The sequence below is a fragment of the Malaclemys terrapin genome, chromosome 2, assembly GCF_027887155.1.
Source record: "Malaclemys terrapin pileata isolate rMalTer1 chromosome 2, rMalTer1.hap1, whole genome shotgun sequence".
Lineage (NCBI taxonomy): Eukaryota > Metazoa > Chordata > Testudines > Emydidae > Malaclemys > Malaclemys terrapin.
The window spans coordinates 118,914,563-118,925,592 of NC_071506.1; the positions used below are offsets into that span (position 1 = coordinate 118,914,563).

Here is an 11,030-nt window from a genome sequence, read left to right on the forward strand (position 1 = left end):
ACAATTTCCACAGCCTTCAACACTGCATCAATAATACAAAGTCTAATCCCGCAAGCCTGCCAGAAAAGACTGGGAAGTGAATAAGCTAAACAATGCTGAAATTCCAAGTGATATTAAGAGTCCATGCACGTTTATTTATATAATAAAAGAAGAATTGTCAACTTAAACAAGAAATGCTCATGGATGTTATATTTTGTGGAGAAAAAAGTCTTCAAAACACCACTAAGCTACTTATAATGAAAAGATGAACAAGTATGAAATAAAGGGTAATATCACCGTTATATGGAAATAGTAAAGCCTCGTTTGTCTTAGCTTGTCGTATCTGGCACGTTGAGTCAAGCCAATATTAACATTGACAAACATGTTAATTTACAGGACAGTGTCATATGCCAAAATCAATTTAGAATTTGAAAGTATAAATTTGTGGGAGATGGGGGACAAATTATGGAAAACAAAAATGTGATTTTATATTAAATGACCTGATGTGAGGCCTTATTCTGTTGTTAAAGGAACATGTTTTGGTCACATGATCTAGTCAGCCATCAGGTCTATATGTTAGTTATATTATCTTTGAGTAGCCGAGTAATGTCCATTCAATAGTTTTGTTTTCACAGCGACTATACTTGTATATCTTAAAACTCTTGCTTTACTTAACCCAAAAAAGGTATACCTTCATGGCAATATATCTTGACACAGTGAAAGCAAAATAATCACAGCATTCAGCAATGTCACTAAGATTTCTGAGTCACAAGGGATTAGAAGTCTGGACCTGAAGCAGATGCTGTGAAAGCACTTGGTAGAGGAGCTCAGTGCATATTTCAGACTGCACTGCAGCTGCAAGGGATTGACGCCGCTAACTATGGAATCAAACTCAGGAGAAACTCCGGGCATAGTTCCGGCATCCGAAATAAATTAAAGTAAACAGTGTTGCTTTCTCTCATCCACCCTGTTAGCAGCCTCTCTGCCGAGCTGGAGACCACACACCCAGACCACACAGCACCAGCTGAACTCACTCGCACGCAACATCTAGGAGCTGTCACTCTACTGAGGTATGAAGAGGAAAGATGAAGAGGGGGGGGGGACAGGAGTGTGTGTGTGTTTAAGAAAGCTGCTGCCTTCTGCTCCTATCCTTGCAGCTGGCTTGTGTGTTGTGAGGTTTGGGGAGGAAGGAAAGGAGAAAGAAGAAATCCATAATCCATGCTGAGAAAACATACCAGTAATGGCCTTTTGTAGTAATGAGTTGCACTCCTCTTGTAGCAGTTTAGTAGCTGATGAAGGGTTAACATCAATTAACATGAATTAACCTCCTATCTATCACATGTCAAAAAATCTTAGGCTTGTATCAAATACTAAATTGTAAATACTAAATGACTGCAGTATGTGCAACAGATCTACCTGGAGAACGTGTGTTAAATTTTCAAATAAAGTACTTGACGTGTTTTATATTTGAAAAAGATTATCACAAAACAAACTCCATTAACTAAGGGCCAGATTACATTACCCTTATTCAGGGCTTGTCCACACACAGAAGAGATGCATAGATTTAAATTAAATCAGTTTCGAATCACACCTTTAACTAAATCGGTCCAATTTAGTACTTAAACCAAGCCTCACTTTGAATAGTACCTTACACCACAAGCAGTCTCATTGAAGTCATTGGGATTACCTGTAATACAGGGTGCCACTCAGTGTAAGAATATCTCAATCTGGCCCTATGAGTTAAGGCTGCACAAGGGCATAGCCCACCAACATAAACTACTAAAACCAAGGAAATTACCCTTTCAGTGGTCACACTTAGAAAGTGTCTTTTGTTGTGACAGATTCAACCATGTTAGGAATACCCACTATTATTTTTTAAGATGTGGGGGATACTATTAAAACCAATATCTGTCAAAACAGAAAAAATTGAAATGAGACCATTTAAAAACTTTAATACCTTTCCACCCTGGGCACACTTCACCATAATCAACCCTCACTCCTCCATCTGCCACCTATCCACCACCCACACCACATATTCCTCCTCCCTCAAACTCACTAAGAAACACACAACCTTAAGACAGGTTTCAGAGTAGCAGCCATGTTAGTCTGTATCCGCAAAAAGAACAGGAGTACTTGTGGCACCTTAGAAACTAACAAATTTATTAGAGCATAAGCTTTCGTGGACTACAGCCCACTTCTTCCACGAAAGCTTATGCTCTAATAAATTTGTTAGTCTCTAAGGTGCCACAAGTACTCCTGTTCTTTTTACACAACCTTAACTTTGCCCATACACACAATCCAACATCCCATATCCACTCAATCACACTTTGGCCCTATCTCAATCACCTATCTGTCTAAATCACAACCTACATACTTTACTCATTCATTCAGCAAAATCACCCACAAAAAACTAAAGCTCATAACTCTTTTACTTTCTTTCCACACTACAATAATTCCTATACGACAAAACAAACTTAGTTTCATAAACCAGGGTTATTATGGTTTGCCCTAGTATACAAAATAACCAGAAACACTCACCAAGATTTTATGAAATGTAACACAAAACATACTGCAAAATTTACTTCATAAGCATGCTTAATTCCTTAAATTCATATTGTCCAAGACTTAAAAGTTTCAATTCTACAAAAATTATACAAAAAACAAATCCCAGTCTACTTTTCACTGTATTGTATCTGCCCTTAGATACAGAAACACTTTCGCTACTCCTAACCTATTATAACATTTCAACCAAACCAATCCAAATTTTCTTTAAGGCATTCTTCATTGATGCTGAACAGGCTTGAGAGGAGTAAAGGTCTTTTAAAATTGGTGAAATTCTGAACTCAAGTGCCCCATAATCTACTATTTGACTTCCACAAATTTCTACCATGTTGATGCCACAAACTGTGAAACAATCTCTTTCACAAACACAGAAAGGATTACCTTTCAAATCTCAAATCAAGATTGTCACACTATTCTTGACAGTTTACATTTTACTTTAAAACAGCCTGTTTTCAATGGACATTAGTCCATTAAATCACTTGTTTCTTATCCCTTCCTTTAATTTGTCTGATTTAACATGTCAAAATACATGTACTGATATTTGGTAATCCTTAAAAATACTAATCACCCATCTGAAGTATTGATCAACAGCTTTGGCATTTACTAGTTAGATGAATTTACATAGTAAATTCAATAACATGAAGACCAAAAATGACCTAGCCAGCCATACTGTCAGATAGCTCACAAGCTTTCTATACATTTCCAGACTAGCAAATCAAACCCTCTCCTAATTTAGGACTCCACCTACTTCTTTCTCCAACATCCATTGAAAGTTTATTCCATCCACTAGCCTTCCAATCTCCAATCACCAGTGATTCTGCCCACATATCCCCTTCGACTCAAGGCTTCTACAATTCTGTAACTGTCTTACTGTTTCCTAATAAACCTAACAGTCTTTACAAGAATGTTAGTGTTCTCAATAATCTCCTTTCAACTTCTTAAATTAGTTAAAAGTTCTTATTCACAGATTGAAATTGGAGCCTGATGTTTTGAGCATCAAAAAACTTTCAAACATGTTTATGTAAATATATTAAGAAGTTAAAAAAAAACAAACTAAATAAATCCCACTGGGTGGGTTTTTATTTGTTTTACTAGAGAAAAAAATAAAACATCAGAGGTTTTTCATAACCTCATGTATCTACATACTCTATTCTTCAGCCAAGCATTATTAGTCAAAAAATAACCACATCTATACAATTAATATGGCTGGAGTAAACCTTGTGTTTGTTGGTGAGGATATAAGTGGCGGGGAGGCTGATAAAGTAAAGTGATGTTTGCAGTGTGGCATCATTGGTTCCTTGGTTTTTACCCTTTAATGCTCTTGTGCCACTATAACTAAAAGTATTTTGCACTCCCCGATACCCCATGCTTGCTACCGACCCTGATTCAGTACTTAGGCATGTGCCTGACTTTTAAATACACGAGGAGTAGTCCATATGCAACATGGGCTTAAATGCTTTCCTGCATGTAGGCCTGTCTGCACAGATATGCATATACTATGTTTCCCTCCGTTTAACACAGGCAATATGTCTGTATTAATATTGGAGGTGGCCGGTGTGCTCCCAATCTGTAGCCTGGATCTTCTATGTAAAAGCCTGTCTCTCGTGTGATTATGAAAACTGAAGCTGTCTGTAAAGAATTAAAGTTTGTCGCTTTCCGTGATGATGAAAAGGGACTATGTTATGATAACAAAAGCATACCACCCTTCTTTATAGTTCCTTAAGATTATTTGTCAAGAACATAATGTTCATTTTTGCAGTATGAAGCAATGTATGAATGTTGAGAACCATTTCAGTCACACACACCACCAGACATTTGAAAATTTTCAATAATAGCAATTTTAAAGTAGTTAGATTTTTGAAAATTCAGTGTGTCTGTATTCACCATTAGGTACTCACCAGTGGGAAGTTTTTGTTTCATTTAGAGATTTAACTTTTAAGTGAAAAGTCTAACCTTAACTTTGGAGCTGCTATCAGCCCTATTAGATATAGAGCAGTGGTGACCAACTGGTCGATCGCGATCTCCGGCGATGCAGTGTGGCTGTTGCTAAGGCAGGCCCCCTGCCTGTCCCGGCCCCACACTGCTCTGGGAAGCGGCCAGCACAGCCCCGGGGGCAGGGGAGCAGGGGTCTCCCTCCACACGCTGCTCCTGCCTGCAAGCACCGCCCCCACAGTTCCCATTGGCTGGGAACAGGGAGCTGTGGCCAATGAGAGCTGCGGGGGTAGTACTTACAGAGAGAAGCAGCACATGGAGCCACATGATCCCCTCCTCCTCCCCCCTGGCGGCCACAGGGGCATGTTGGTCCCTTCCGGGAGCAGCGTGGGGCTGGGTCAGGCAGGGAGCCTGCCTTAGCCTTGCTGTGCCGCCAACCAGAAGATGCCCGAAGTAAGTGCTGCCCAGCGGGAGGCCGCACCCCAACCCCCAGCCCCCTCCCGGGGCCAGTACTCCATACCTCTTCCTGCACCCCGAACCCCCTTCTGCACCCGAAACACCAGCGTCCTCCCAGGGCCAGCACCCCATACCCCTTCCTGCACCCCAAACCCCCTTCTGCACCCTGAACCCCAGCTCTGAGCCACCTCCTGGAGCCAACACCCAATACCCCCTCCTGTACTCTGAACCCCCTTCTGCGCCCCAACCTCCAGGCCCCTCCCAGAGCCAGCACCCTGTACCCCAACACTCTGCCCCAGCCCAGAGCTCCCTCCTGCACCCAAACTCCCTCCCGTAGCTTGCACCCCTTACCCCCTCCTGCACATCAATCCCCTGCCCCAGGCTCAGCCCAGAGCCTCCTCCCACACTGCGAACCGCTCGGCCCCAGCCCAGAGTCCACACCCCCTCCCAAACCCTAACCCCCTACCCCTGCCTGGTGAAAGTGAGTGAGAGTGGGGGAAAGTGAGCAACGGGGAGGGAGTGATGGAGTGAGGGGGGGCAGGGCTTTAGGGAAGGGGCAGGGTAGATCCTGGGTTGCCCTTAAATTCAAAAAGTTATCTTTGGCGTAAAAAGCTTGGAGACCACCGATATAGAATATATTGTTACAGATATTATGACACAGAGTCAGTAAAGCTTAACCAAAAAGGGTTAAAAATATACCTGAACACACTTCTAGGGGCCTATACATTCATTTAGGTCCAAATACTGCAGTCAGATCCAGGCCCCCAATACAATGCAATTGGATTCTTGTATACAGTATAGTGCAGAACCCCACTGACTTTGCAGTTCTGCACACGCACAAGGTCTGGCTAGATGAATCTGATTGGGAGGTCAGGACCCTATTTTGTTATCAGTTTCCTTGGATGTTGATAGAATATAGACCTCTTTAGGGCTTTACTTCACTAGGAAGCTCAATCATATTTAAAACCGGGGGGGAGGGGGGGGGGGGAGGGAAGGGGATTTACTTTTGTTTGTTTTTTATAAACACAATTGAGTATGGTCCCAAGTGCCAGAAGGGTTACCATGACTACCTGACAATGCTGACCACAACTTGTTTTTATCTACATTGAACAGTCAGCATCATATCATTATCTCTACTGTTAAAAAAAACAGAGTTTAAATTATTCAGTTTCCTACTGAAGAAGATGCCTTAGACTCATCCATTAATAGTCTAAAAATTAGTATTTTAAAAATATATTTACTCCAGTTTTGACCTAAAAAAATATATAATACATTAAATATAGTGGTGAGGAATATAGTGTTGTTTGTTTTAAACGTGTTACTGATAAGCCGTCTAGAATGCTAAGATTCTATAGGAAAATTGAGCCTTTCCATTATAAACCTCTAATTTCAGGAATTTGTAATCTAGCATTAAAAAGTGTATCCAAGGCTGACTTTTGGCATGAGATCCCAGAAGACAGGTGGTTTTGCCTCTATCAAATTTTGAGGTTGGGGGAACTTGCCACTGTTTTTGAGATATAGAAATGTAAACAAACAGATTAATTTTCAGATTGCTTTTATACTTCGATTTGAAATCTGTTTTATTTTTGCAACTGATAGTTTGTCGGCTGTAAACACAGACTAGTGCCTTTGGCTACATTAAGGTTAGGAGGATGGCATGTGAACTCTAAGTCTTTAACTTTGAAAAGTTACCACTATGCATATGCACTACCTAATATCCAAGGAAAAAAACATTTTTTTATTTTTAATCACACTTACTTTATATGATATTAAAATCACTGCCTAGATTATCCCCCACAATCAACATGTAGAGGGAACCCTCCCAGGGCAGTTCTCCTCCCTCCCACAGCACCATTTTGCTTTCACTGTGAAAGACAATCCATGAGCCCACAATGCACACTGCAAGTGGGGAGTGAAGTAGGTAGGCCAGAATGGAGGGGGAAAGTGTGGATGGACCAGAGGCAAGGCTAGTGGTGGATGAACATAATTTCTCTCCATATCCACCAGTATATTTAGAGATGAGTCAGCTAGGGCCTGAAACTCTGGACCTCCAAACAGATCGCCCTGGGGATCCAGTAGATTTGGGGAAGGTGGGCACAAGAGCTTTTTCTTGAGGAAGAAAAAAAAGTCACCTCCTCCCAACAGTGGAGGGATCCTCAAGAAAACTTCTTCCTCGGGATCTCCTCTCCCAGGGTTTATCATGGGAATGGTTTGATCTGGTTCATTGTCGCTACATGACACTGTTGGATACATCATCGTATGATGACAAACCTCATCTAAGAACCAGTCCATTGGATCAAACCACCAATTTTTAGAAAAAGCATATGGATAAAGGCTGCACGATAACAACTAGCTTTTACACAGCATTTTTCATCAATATATCTCAACGTGCTTTTCAGGGCAGTCAGTATCATTATTCCTATATAACAACTAGGAAAGCAGAAGCACAGAGATGAAGTCACTCCATCTGTGAGCAACATACATTTAGAGAAAACTGACAAAATATGTATACATGCTAGCCTTTCAGGGTTTGTAGCTCTGGGCAGTATCAATCTTTTTGCTTTACAGGCCTATTTTTGCTGGAAACAGAAATGCAGGGTAAATTATAATCCTGGCTGCTTTACATAAATTGACATAATTTAGCAGTTGAAATAATGCAACTTTAAAAACATCTCTCACATTCAACCTTCTATCTTTGTCAGATATTCTGAACTTTACATTTAGAATTTTAGTGATAAATCAGGATTTTTGATATTTTCAGATTTCTGCATAAGTAGAAATATATTTAAAATAAGATTGAAATTAAATCTGATTTATGTTTTTTGAAAATATGCTTCCTTAAACTCCCTGACTTCATAATTATTTAAATATTTTTTTTTAAATTAGTTGAATATGTTACACACTGCTTATTTTTTGCAATTTTCATCATGATAGGATTCATGACGTAGACTCTCTCATCTAATCACCTATTTTATTTACTACTTTGGATCAAATTCACTATGCTGAGTGGTCCAACACAAAGGAATATATATAAATACAACCAGATAAAGAAATTTCTAAATCTGGACTATGGCAAGACTGTCAGTATATTTTAAATCTGAAAACCTTTAGTGTTTGCTTTTGCCTTAGCTACTATCAATGCTGCTCTGTAAACATGTTTTAGGACCATGAGAAATCCTAAAGCCCAAAACATTCTGAGGTTATATCTACACAGCAAATGAAGACATGGCTGTAAAGCAAGTAAGCATACCCACCCTAGCTTTAATCTAGCTAGCATGAGTACTAATAGTAGTAAAGACATGACAACACAGACTTCAGCAAGGGCTAGCTTACCCAGGGTCCCACCAAGGTTGTACAGTGGTGAGTAGCCTGCACTGAAAGCCATGTCGCCACATCTTTATTACTATTGATACCTGCACTAGTTAAGATTAAAAGTACACCTTCATTTGCTGTGTAGGAGTAACCTAAATGACAGGAACTTTATGAACATTACTACATTTATTAGAGGAACAATATTTGTATTATACTCTTTTCAAATCACAATGTTCTGAATATTTCATGATTTAATACAAAACATTAAAAGCTTTACAAGATTTTAATGAAGCTTAGTAACAAGGAGTGAATTGGTGGTTGGAAAGGAAAGAGGAGATATAGATGCCTGTATGATTTGAAGAGCTTCTCTTCTACTAGCTAAGCAGGCATGTAACACAAAATAGGGGAGCACTTTGGCTAGATAAGTAGCTTTCTGCCTGAAATTTGTCATGTGTGGTCTCCTGTCAACATCATTTTTTTGGTGTGGAAACCTGGAGTTAATTAGATGTAGCATTTTAGAAATGCAGGACTTTGACAAGAAGCTACTTAAATTTTGAAAAATTGTAAATGGGGAAAGGGGGATTATATCAAAAGATAATCTGGCCTAAAAGACTCATCTATTTAATTCACTGAAAATTATTTCCTAAACACGTTTTCTGGATGAATGGATGGTTAATTTTAGTTATTTACTACAGTCTTCTAAGCTTCTCAAAACTCTATGAGCTCCCCAGCACATTTTATAAAGCTTGCAGAAGAAAAGGTATTTACCAACACCATGAAACAGCCAAGTTTGAAGGACTTTTAAAAAGTATACAGGTTTAAGTGATACTATTAGAGCAAGCAATATATGCTAACTAACTCACCTGCCATCAATAGTGTTTCCCAAACAAAATATGCTCTCCCTGATCCCCACAGCTGCTCAGTAAAAGGAACATGATTGTTTCACCACTGCTATTCAAGAGTGGACAGCAGTGAAACTAACATGAATCATATCAGCAGCTGCTGGACACCCTGGCCTGGATGCAGACTGCCCAAAGGCCAGGAATCTCAGGGCCTCAAAACTCCTGGACCAGCTGGCTCACTGGGCTGCCCCGCTCCCCCAGCATAAGAAGTCAGATCCCTTGAGGGTCAGGCAGCCAGCTGGCCAGGGAGTCTGGAAGCCCTGAGAGCTGGAGTTTTCAGAGCTTCCAGGCTCCCTGATGCAGAGGCAGGGCTCTGAAGATTTCCAAGCTCACCGTGCCACTGCACGAAGTGTGGAAGTACAATTGAGTACTCCTCAACTGTAGCTTACAATGAAGAGCAAATACCACTACTTGCCCATTTACAGTATTTATGGTGCCTTTAGAATGTAAAGTCTTAGTATCAATGATTTCACTCTTCAGTGAAGAATACATCTGTAGTGACACAGACATAATAAAAACTGAACAAGAGCTTTAATTTAATTGAAAAACGTGTTTTTTTTTTAATATCGACCTCCAATATTTGATATCAAGCAGGTGAACAGGAATGTGTTGGAAGCATCACAGAAATGACAGCACATTGCAGCCTCAGCTGCATCCTTCAGGTAGCTTCTGCAACACATTGGTCAGTGGCCAAGTTGACAAAATATCAATGATTATGTGGCCAGCTATAAGGGTATGTCTATACTGCATTGTAAACCCAGGTCTGTGGAACCTGGGCTTGTGAACTCAGTGGGTATGTCTATACTGCAATTAGACAGCTGTGGCTGGCCCCTGCCAACTGACTCAGGCTTACAGGGTTCAGGCTAAGAGCTGTTTAATTGCAGTGTAGACATTTGGACTTGGGCTGCAACCCAGGCTCTAGGATCTTGCAAGCTGTGAAGGTCCCAGACCTCAGCCCAAGCATCTACAACACAATTAAACAGCCCCTTAGCAGGAGCCCCACCAGCATGAGTAGCTAGTAAGGGCCAGGCACAGATGCCTAACTGCAGTGTAGACATACCCAGTGTTTCCAAGCCAGCGCTCATTGCAAATGCGGGTCCCACAGCCGGACCCGGGCCTCACAGCCGTGCGAACTAATGCACTACTAGGCAGACCTTCTGAGTCGGGCCTGCGGCTTGAGCCGCGTCCACACTGCAAATGACAGTGTTTGGATCCGAATACGCCCTGACCCGGGCCCCGCGTACTGCAGCCGTAACCTGCGCAGGCTCCGCCGCAGCCCCGTGGGGCCCAGCGTAGTTGTGCCGGGCAGAGAGAAGCGGAGCCTCCGGCAGCCCCAGCGCCCCCGTCACAGTGTCGGGGGGCGGGGAATGGCCTCCCCCGCACAGAGCCAGCGCCCAGCCGGGGCAGGATAACGGGCGGGTCCCAACGGCCCCATCCGGATCGTTATTATGACCGGCAGCAGAGGCAAAGCGGGTCCGCAGTGAGCCCCCCCCGGGGGCAGGAGCCGCAGAGGCACGCGGGGGGGGGGGGGGCTGCTCCGCAGGTCAGAGCCGGCTCGCGCTGACTTGGAGCGAGGGGGGGCGTCACTCACCGGCCGCCGCGGTGTTTGTAACCAGTGCTGGGCAGCTTCCCTCCCGGCAGCGCCTCCGCCTCTCGCTCGGCCAGCCCGCCGCAGTGGAGCCAAGATGAATCGATCGCCTGAGAGACGGAGCCAGAGCAATCGAGCGGCAGCCCCGCCCCTCCCGCGGCTTCCTTCTCCCGGCCCCGCCCCTGAGCTTGTTCTCCTCCCCCCTCCCACCAGTCCCGCCCCTTCGCCCTCAAGCGCAGGGCGAGGCCATCGGGATGACTGGGTTTGAGACAGTGTATGGGGGGCAGGGAGCTGGGGAC

The 11,030-nt window shown here is 42.7% G+C and overlaps 1 protein-coding gene across 1 annotated transcript in view; it reads right to left on the minus strand.

Annotated features, from left to right (window-relative positions):
- EXOC2 (exocyst complex component 2) overlaps positions 1-10,818 on the minus strand; it is a 207,734-nt gene extending 196,916 nt beyond the window's left edge. The window contains exon 1 of the mRNA XM_054017785.1: positions 10,735-10,818. The gene's annotated coding sequence lies outside the window, so the exon portion shown is untranslated. The remainder of the gene's footprint in view (positions 1-10,734) is intronic.
- Between the last annotated feature and the right edge of the window lie 212 nt (positions 10,819-11,030).